Here is a 9,353-nt window from a genome sequence, read left to right as displayed (position 1 = left end):
GCGGGGGTGGTCGAGACACACACACACAGTACACGATTGGGGTTTTGTTAATTGTGAGCGCCTGCAACGCCCCCTCCCCCCGCCCGCCTCCCACACAGACATGATCGTAGAACTTGCACTCAATGTTCTCTAAAATGTTCACCTAGTTATGAAATCGCCCGAGGTGCAAGGCTTCTTTTTTAAAAGCTTGACATTATCATTAAAATGTCGAGCTTATGGCAACACTTCCATTGTCGTCTAGTCCGGTTAGGATACCTGGCTTTCACCCAGGCGACCCGGGTTCAAATCCCGGCAATGGAATTCTTTTTGCCTTCCGCCTCCTTTCCCCCCCCCCCCCCCCCCCGCCGCCCCCCCCTCCCCATTAGAAACCGTTCGAGAAACTATTTTTTCTACTTCTTTTTAAGTATATAAAAAACAACATACATACAATTTGAATTTCCAGCACAAACACCACTTAAGACTCTCATCACAAAACGTGCTTTAGTTGCTTCTTCTTCTTCTTTATCCTTTGCTTTTTATTAGAACCTCAAAATTTTCCCGCACGCTTAATTGAACCCATCCCAATTTGAATTTCCAGTACAAACACCACTCAAGACTTTGATCACAAAATGTGCTTCCATTTTCATAGTTGTTGCTTCTTTTTATTTATCCTTTGCTTTTGATTAGAACCTCAAAATTTTCCTTCACACTTAATTGAACCCATTGCTACCTTTGCTCCATGCTTACACCCATACACTCACTGTGTGGGGCTCTATATCAGTCATCATTTCTTCATGCCATGTCTTTTGCGTTGTAGCCGAGCTTTGTTCTTATTATTTATATTGCCCGGCAATATCTCTACTTTGTCTTCTACGTGAAAGATAGTATGGGGGCTCTATATCAGTCATCATCATTTCTTCATGCCATGTCTTTTGCGATATAGCCGAGCTTTATTCTTATTGTTTATATTGCTTGGCAGTATCTCTGCTTCGTCTTCTACGTGAAAGATAACCTCATGGTTCTACAAGAAAGGAACAAGAAAACTCTCAATTTTGCCTTTTACAATTCGCTTACCTTTGACAATTCTAGAGAGGCTCAATTTTGTCGACATGTTTACACGCCCTGTTTTGAATCCTAGGGGCAATGTATGGTCAAGGTAACCTCCTATCCCTATTTCCTCTTCTACGTGAAAGATAACCTCTTGGTTCTACAAGCAAGGAACAAGAAAACACTCAACTTTGCCTTTTCCAATTCGCTTGCTTTTGACAGTTCCAGAGAGGCTCAAAAATGAGGGCATGTTTACATGCCCTCCTTTTGAATCCTAGAGACAACCATGGGCAAGGTGACCTCCTATCTCTATTTTGTCTTCTGCGTAAAAGATAACCTCATGGTTCTTCAAGCAGGGAATAAGCAAACACACAATTTTGCCTTTACAATTCGCTTGCTTTTGACAGTTCTAGAGAGGCTAAAATAGAAGGACATGTTTACACGCCCTATGCATAGGCAAGGTAACCTGCTATCTCTATTTTATCTTCTACCTCTATGTGAAAGATAACCTCATGGGTCTACAAGCAAGGAGTAAGAAGAACACTTGATTTGGCCTTTTCTACTTTTGCTTTTGATAGTTCTAGAGAGCTCAAAAAAGTGGACATGTTTACACGCCCTATGTTGAATCCTAGAGGCAATGCATGGGCAAGGTCACCTCCTATGTCTATTTTGTCTTCTACATCTACGTGACAGATGTAGGAGTGGAGATCAATGAAGCAACACACACATAGATGCAGCAAGCAAGGAGAGACAGATGGAAGAACAACACTCAAAGTAGATTAATGAGCACGAGTAAAGTACAAGTGAAGTGACATGATAAGGTCACCTACACACACTCAGGGAAAAAGACCTCCTAAAGAGGGAAAAAGTGACCCGGGCCATTAAATTAGCCACATCACTACCATATAAATGGCCACAAATCCCCCCTATAGTGATGATGTGAACATGTACATTGATCATGTGGTTTATCAATCCCCAAATGGTAGAAGTCTAAAGCTTTGTTAAAATCTTCAAACTTCTCTCCTGAGACAGCCTTCGTGAACATATCTGCCACATTGTCGTGTGTAGAGGCATAAGCTAGGCTAATCTCTCCTACAATGAGCCTCTCCATGACATAATATGATAATGCACCCCAATGTGCTTTCATGGGAGCATGAAACATTGGGTTCCTCGCAAACAATGGTTAATGCACTTTGGCTATTAGTGAAGATGGAGATGGGGGACTGCTGACCACCAACACCAAGATTTGCCAAAAGGTGTCTGGGCCATACATACTTCACAATCACTGTAAAAGCTCCCTTGTATTTAGCTTCAAAGCTCGAAGTGGCCACTATCGAGGTTGTTGAGCCATGATATATACAAATCACCAAGGTGAAAGCAAAAGCCACTAGTGGTGGATACTCATGTGCCACAATATCCAATGCAATCAGAATCACTAAAAGCATGCAGCTGAATATCACCCCCCTTAGTATAGAATAGGCCAAGGGACTAAGTGCCGTGTAAGTGTCTCAATACTCGTTTTCTTGGCAGCCTACCAATGCTTAATTATGGGATTGTGCATAAACCTATTGGGACTGTGCATAAACCTATTCAACTAGGGGAGCCTAAACTAAATATTTGGCCTTGTATTATATACTTAGATGAGGCACTACTGATAAAGTAATGTATCAAATAGCTTACCCACATCCCGGAGAGTAAGCCTAGTACATGTCTCTACTGGTGTTACAAAACATGCTTATAGTTTTCAAGACCAAACCATTGAGAGCTGTTTCCAACTCCCACCCAAGCTATAGCTAGCTAGCACTGCAAGAAAGCTAGATAAGATTAGGTACACAAGACACCGCTCCTAAACATTAAACAAACACCAATTTGAAGGTCTTGGCTTGCCTCTTTTTAGCTCAATGGTCCTCGCTTTCCCTCTTCAAAATCTAAACATGTCCAACATCCAACTCCTTAGACAAATCTGTCTAGAAAATACCCCTACTTGCTGAGGTGTCCAAATCAGCCTCTACAACTCTTAATCACACCAAATTTGATAGAGAGAGACCTCAACACCTAAAGCACATACACACCAAACCTTATCTCCAAATTCACCTGGTAAGACCCCCTACAATCCTACAATATGTACATAGCCTAGCAATTTAGGACTGCTTGTCCTAATCTCTAAATCCTCAGTAACTCATCCCATAATGATGAAAACTTGATGGAAACTAAACAATTAAATCCACACACATATCCCACATCTCCCTATCAAATCTCATTCATGACTCCACGAGGGAAGGCCTCTGAAACCATTTTAGACCTCTTGGGCACTATGTAGTCCAAAATGCAAATAACTTTCACGTAGCCCACTTGATTAGCCCCAAACCCTTGCTCCAAATTTGATGGGACCGGGTATGCACCCTCACCAATATACCTTCTAGCTCTGTACAAAGTCCCTAGTGTAAACTCGTTTTGGCCAAGAGAAAATAGGGCTGAAGTAGGACATTTTGAGCAAAATTGAACTGTCTATCCATAAGACAACATGGCATATTTGTATCTTCCTCCTCTCCTATCCATTCACGAGTGACTAATTACTTCTCTCCAACCTCAAGAGCTCATGATACCTCTCTCCTTTGCTGGATTAACTTGCACTTACCTTGAATCTCATGCCAACACATACATGCTTCAAGAAGATAGATTGAAAGACCACGAACTCGGAGCCCCCTAAACTTGCACAGCTGTTGCATTTCCCCCAATCTCTTCATCAACCACCCAACAAAAAAAAAGCAACACAATCCCTTTTCAGCTCAGAATTCAAAGATTAATGAGAAAAATATTTGTTCATTAAAAATGACAATTCTAATTCCCTCAAAAGAAGAAGCCAGTAGATACCATCAACCTCCGATTTTTTTCCCTTTTTCCTCCCCTTTGTTCTTCTGAACCCCCTTTTTTCATCACGATCAACCTACTCTTTTTAGCATGTGCATGGCCTTTGCCTTTCTTAAAATTAACTAACCACCTATCCTTTTGTATGGGCCAAACAGAACTATTGGACAACTATCTAAACTACGTCCACTAGCTACTACTAATGCAAGGACATTATTGAATGCAACTAAATCTAAGTGAAATCACATCAAGTAGCTCTACCACTATCATCTACACTATTGAGAAGTAGATCTTGGTATCTAAAAACGTGCATCATAGACATCCATCCACGTGGAAGGTGATGCATTTATGTGCCATCTCAACTTGATGATGTTTCACCTATATCCACAAACAAGCTTGGCAACAAAACATCTAGATCACTAGCATCATCTGTATCCCAAGTGATTGGCCATAATATCTAGAATTAGGATTTTAATCTCCAACCATTTACCTTCCTCTCATGCAAGGTACCATCCAAGTTCTCTAGTTTATAATAACCCAACGGAAAAATAGTGTGAACTCTAAAAGGACCTTCCCACTTGTGCTGAAATTTTACGTCATGTCTTTTGTCTAGCTTGTTGTTGTGCCTGAGCACCAATGTCCCCTCTTTGATCTCTTTTATTGCTAGCGATTTCTCATCAAACTTCTTCTTCCTTTGTAACTGTAAAGCCTCTAGTATCTGACTCATGGCATCTTGTCTCTTGAGCTGCAAATCAACTAGGCTTAACATCCTATATGTACAACACATATCTTTCTCAAATACCACACACTAGATACATCAAGCTCAATAAGACGTAAGGCCTCATGTCCATACACTAGCTAGAATGGAGTATACCTTGTAACTTATTTGTAAGTACATCTATAGGTCCAAAGTGCACCATATAATACCTTATCCCAAAGCTTAGGATTTCCCTTAACAAGTTTAGTGATAAGTTTGCATATAATACCATTAACTCTACTAGCCCATTGCTTTGAGGATAATAGGGAATCACATGCCTATGCCTGATATTGAGAGTTTTCAATGCCTCATCCAACTCTTCCCCAACAAATCCAGGACCAATCTCCAAAGGAGCACCAAACCTACAACAAATATGACTGTAGATAAATCTGTGGACATCATTACATGTGATCCTGGTAGTAGACATAGCTTCATCCCATCTAGTCATGTAATCCACTCCAAACAATATAGATACTTTTCCATTCTGAAACCTAGGTAATGGCCCTATAGCATCTGCCCCATTTCTCAAAAGTTCCCATAGCTGTACTAGGTTGTCTTGGTCCATATATAAGTCTTCTATCTCCTACAACTTGACAGGCATGATAAGATTTACACCAATGCTGCATATCGACATGCATACCAAGCCAAATATATCTAATTTGTGGAATTTTCTTCACTATGAGATCATGAGAAAAATGAAAACCACATACATCATAATGCACACCCTTGAGAATCTTGGAAATTTTAGCATTGTTGGGCACTCTTCTTAGGATCAGATCTGAACTCTTTTGATACAACATATCTCCCGACCAAACTTAAGTTAGGGCTTTCTTGGCCAACCTATATTTTTCCATTTTTAAGTGACCAACTAGGTATGCCAAAATGGTTGGTGTAGACATTGTAAGACATCAAATTAGCTACTCCTTTACCTAGTTGGACACGTGCAGGTTCTCATCATCATGCATCTTATTTTTTTGTGGATCATGCTCTCATTTCCAATATATGTAATGAAGAGGAACCTATTTCCTTTAAGGTAGCACAAGAAAATGATCATTGGATGTAGGCCATGCTTGCAGGATGAGTATGACTCAATCCTTAAAAATGACACTTGGTATTTAGCAGTTTATCTTATGGTAAAAAGTTCATTGATACAAAGTGGATTTTTGAGCTTAAGTATAAAGCTGATGGTAGTGTTAATCATCACTACAAGGCAAGGCTTGTTGCCAAAGGGTTATGCTTAAGAGAAGAGCATAGATTATGATGAAGCCTTTGCACACATGTCTTGTAAAACGATCAAGTGTATTATTACATTAGCAGCACATCAAGGTTGAAATGTACATTAGTTGGATATCAAGAATGCCTTCTTGAATAGTGATTTACATGAGGAGTTATATGTATGTCAGCTTCATGGTTTTGTTGAGAAATGAGAGGATTCTAAAGTATATAGGTTACAAAAATCTTTATATGGCATTAAGCAGACTCTCCTAGAGCATGATATTAATGAGAAGGTCCAATAGACACATGAGATGTTGAATTTAGAGTTTGAAATGATAGACCTTGGGCTCATGCATTTCCATTTAGGAATTGAGGTCTTGTAAGAGTCAAATGGAATCTTCATTTCTTAGTCAAACTATGTAGGATACTATTGGAAAAGCATTTGCTCAATGCTTCACCCTCATTTATTACTACGGGTGTGACTTTTAATAAGGAGTAACTATTGTGGTGGAGCAATCGAGCAATCTCATGATAGAATTTTCCAATTTAGACACTGAATTATGATGGATGTATAATATTTTATAAGGAGTAACTATTGTGGTGAGCACCCAAGAAATTGGGGATGCTGAATCATGACCAAATGTGGCTAGAGACGGTTTATGTAGACTTTCCACTCTACCAAGTAAAATGCATGCTTATGTGGGCTATGTGACCACATTAGTGAGTGCTGGACAACAAATCAAGGACACACTATTCTTGGGTTGCGGGGCTTGTTTAAGAGTCCATACGATGGTAGATGGTCATGGGAGTTGCTATAAGACTTTGTTATAGTCCAATATGGTTCTAATAGGATGATATGGTTGGTTGGTAATTTAGAACCAAGTCGTGGTTGGTTGACGTGACCAACCTATGTCCATGTCGACCTTGGGCAGTATATATAGACTAGATTGGCATCCTTTGTTTATCATTGAATTCATTGTGTGTTCAAGAAATCTTGTAAGCAAGACATTATCCATGCAGATTTTGTCTAGATCACCATCAAATCTTCTTACCCATAGCACACAGGTGGGTAAACGAGCTAAAATAAACCCCTCGGGTATGGTACCAATGGGATAAATGCTTTCTTTGTGTAAAGTATTGATTTATTAGATAGAAATTTATATATTTTTCCTTTTAAGACACATGCATGTCATTGTTCTATATGTGGACGACCTCATTATGAGGGAAACCATGAAGAGAAGATTTAGTAGACACATGAGGTATTGAATTTAGAGTTTGAAATGACTGACCTTGGGCTTATGCATTTCCATTTAGGAATTGAGGTCTTGCAACTCAGAATATGGTATGAGAAGATAAATGCATACTTGGTTGTTGGAAATGGTTTTAGCAACAATCTAACTAAGAGTACCCTCTATGTAAAGAGGAGTTAAGATGGTTTTTTGTTATCATTCATACATTGATGACATGTTGCTCATATATCCGCAGTTTGAATTTCAGCTAATTAAGGCAATTGTGGATAATGCAAATGAGTTAATTATGGATGATGCAGTGGATAGGGAAACCATACAGGCATCCAAGGCTATGCCAAAATGGCTGGTGGTATAGTCATTGTGAGATAGTAAATTGGCTACTCCTTTACCTATCAAGACACATGCAGGTTCTCATCATTACTGTATCTTATTCTTTTTTAGATCACGTTGTCATTGCCAGTATATGCAATAGAGAGGAGCCTATTTCCTTTTACGGAAGCACACGAAAATGATCATTAGATGCAAGCCATGTAGGATGAGTATGACTCAATCCTTAAAAATGACATTTGGTATTTAACAGATTTGCCTTATGGTAAAAGACCATTGATACGAATTGGGTTTTTAAGCTCAAGCATCAAGCTAATTGTAGTGCTAATCCACTACAAAGGTAAGGCTTGTGTTGCAAAGGGTTATGCTCAACAGAAGAGCATAAATCATGATGAAGCCTTTTCACCCACGTCTCATATGACTCTACGATCAAGTGTATGTTACATTAGTAGCACATCATGGTTGAAATGTACATTAGTTGGATATCAAGATTGCCTTCCTGAATGGTTATTTAGATGAGGCGTTATCTATATCTCAACCTCATGGTTTTGTTGAGAAGGGACAAGATTCTAAAGTTTGAAGGCTATGAAAAGCTTTATATAGCCTTAAGCAAGCTCTCCTAGAGCATGGTATGAGAAGATAAATGCATACTTGGTTGTAAATGGTTTTGCAACAATCCAACTAAGAGTACCCTCTATGTAAAGAGGAGCAAATTATATTTTTTGGTTATCGTTTATACATTGGTGACATGCTGCTCATAGGACCTAATGAGGAGAAGATTTTAACCTTCAAGGCTGAATTACTTGTGTCATTTGTTGAGATGAAAGATTTGGAATTGTTACATTATTATTTAGGCATATAGTTTACAACATGATCATGGTATTGTGATATTTTAGTCAAAATAGAGAGGTCACACGTGGTGATGTTGGTTTTTAGGATACCAAGGTCTTCTTCTCAATAGTGTAGATGATAGTGGTAGGGCTACTGGATGTGATTTCACTTAGATGTAGTTCTATTTAATAATGTCCTTGCATCAGTAGTAGCGACGTAGTCTAGATAGTTGTCCAATAGTTTTGTTTAGCTAATACGAAAGGATAGGTGGGTGGTTAATTTTAAGAAAGTCATGAAATGGCCATGCACATGCTAAAAAGCGTAGGCTGATCATGATGATGTGAGAAGGTTCAGAAGAACAAAGGGGAGGAAAAAGAAAAAAATGGAGTTTGATGGTATCTAGCAGATTCTTCTTCTTTTAGGGGGGGCATAATTGTCCTTTTTTTGACGAACAGAGATTTTTCTCATTAATCTTTGAATTTTGAGTTGAAAAGGGATTGTGTGCTTTGTGCTGGTTTTTTTTTGTTGGGTGGTTAATGAAGAGATTGGGGGAAATGCAACAACTATTACAGGATTAGGGGACTTCGAGTTTGTGGTCTTTCAATTTGTCTTCTTAAAGCGTGTATGTGTTGGCATGAGATTCAAGGTAAGCTCAAGATAATCCAAAGAGGAGAGAGGAATTAAGGGCTCTGTATGCTGGAGAGAAGTAATTAGTCAAAAAGGGATAGGAGAGGCGAAAGATACAGACATGCTGTGTTGTCTTGTGATAGACATTTTAGTTTTGCTCAAAATGTCCTACTTCAACCCTATTTTCTCCTGCATGGGAAGGAGTTTGGAATAGGGAATTTGTACAGATCTTAAAGGTGGGGCTAATCAAGTGGCATGCCTGAAAACTATTTGCAGTTTGGACTGCATAGTGCCCAAGTGGTCTAAAATGGTTTCGGAGGCCTTCCCTCACATGGAGTCTTGGATGAGATTTAATAGGGAGATATGGGATATGTGTGTGGATTTAATTGTTTAGTTTCCATCAAGTTTTCATCATTATGGGATGAGTTACTGAGGATTTAGCCAGGCTACGT

At 39.1% G+C, this 9,353-nt stretch overlaps 1 non-coding gene across 1 annotated transcript; it reads left to right on the top strand.

Annotated features, from left to right (window-relative positions):
• Window positions 1-226: 226 nt before the first annotated feature.
• Window positions 227-300, top strand: TRNAE-UUC (transfer RNA glutamic acid (anticodon UUC)). Its single transcript has one exon. It is a non-coding gene; the product is annotated as a tRNA-Glu (tRNA).
• Window positions 301-9,353: the final 9,053 nt, after the last annotated feature.

Source organism: Cibotium barometz, chromosome 6, assembly GCF_041138505.1.
Source record: "Cibotium barometz isolate CiBa-2024 chromosome 6, ASM4113850v1, whole genome shotgun sequence".
Taxonomy (NCBI): Eukaryota; Viridiplantae; Streptophyta; class Polypodiopsida; order Cyatheales; family Cibotiaceae; genus Cibotium; species Cibotium barometz.
Note: the sequence above shows the minus strand (reverse complement) of the source record. Positions and strands in the feature narration are given on the sequence as shown.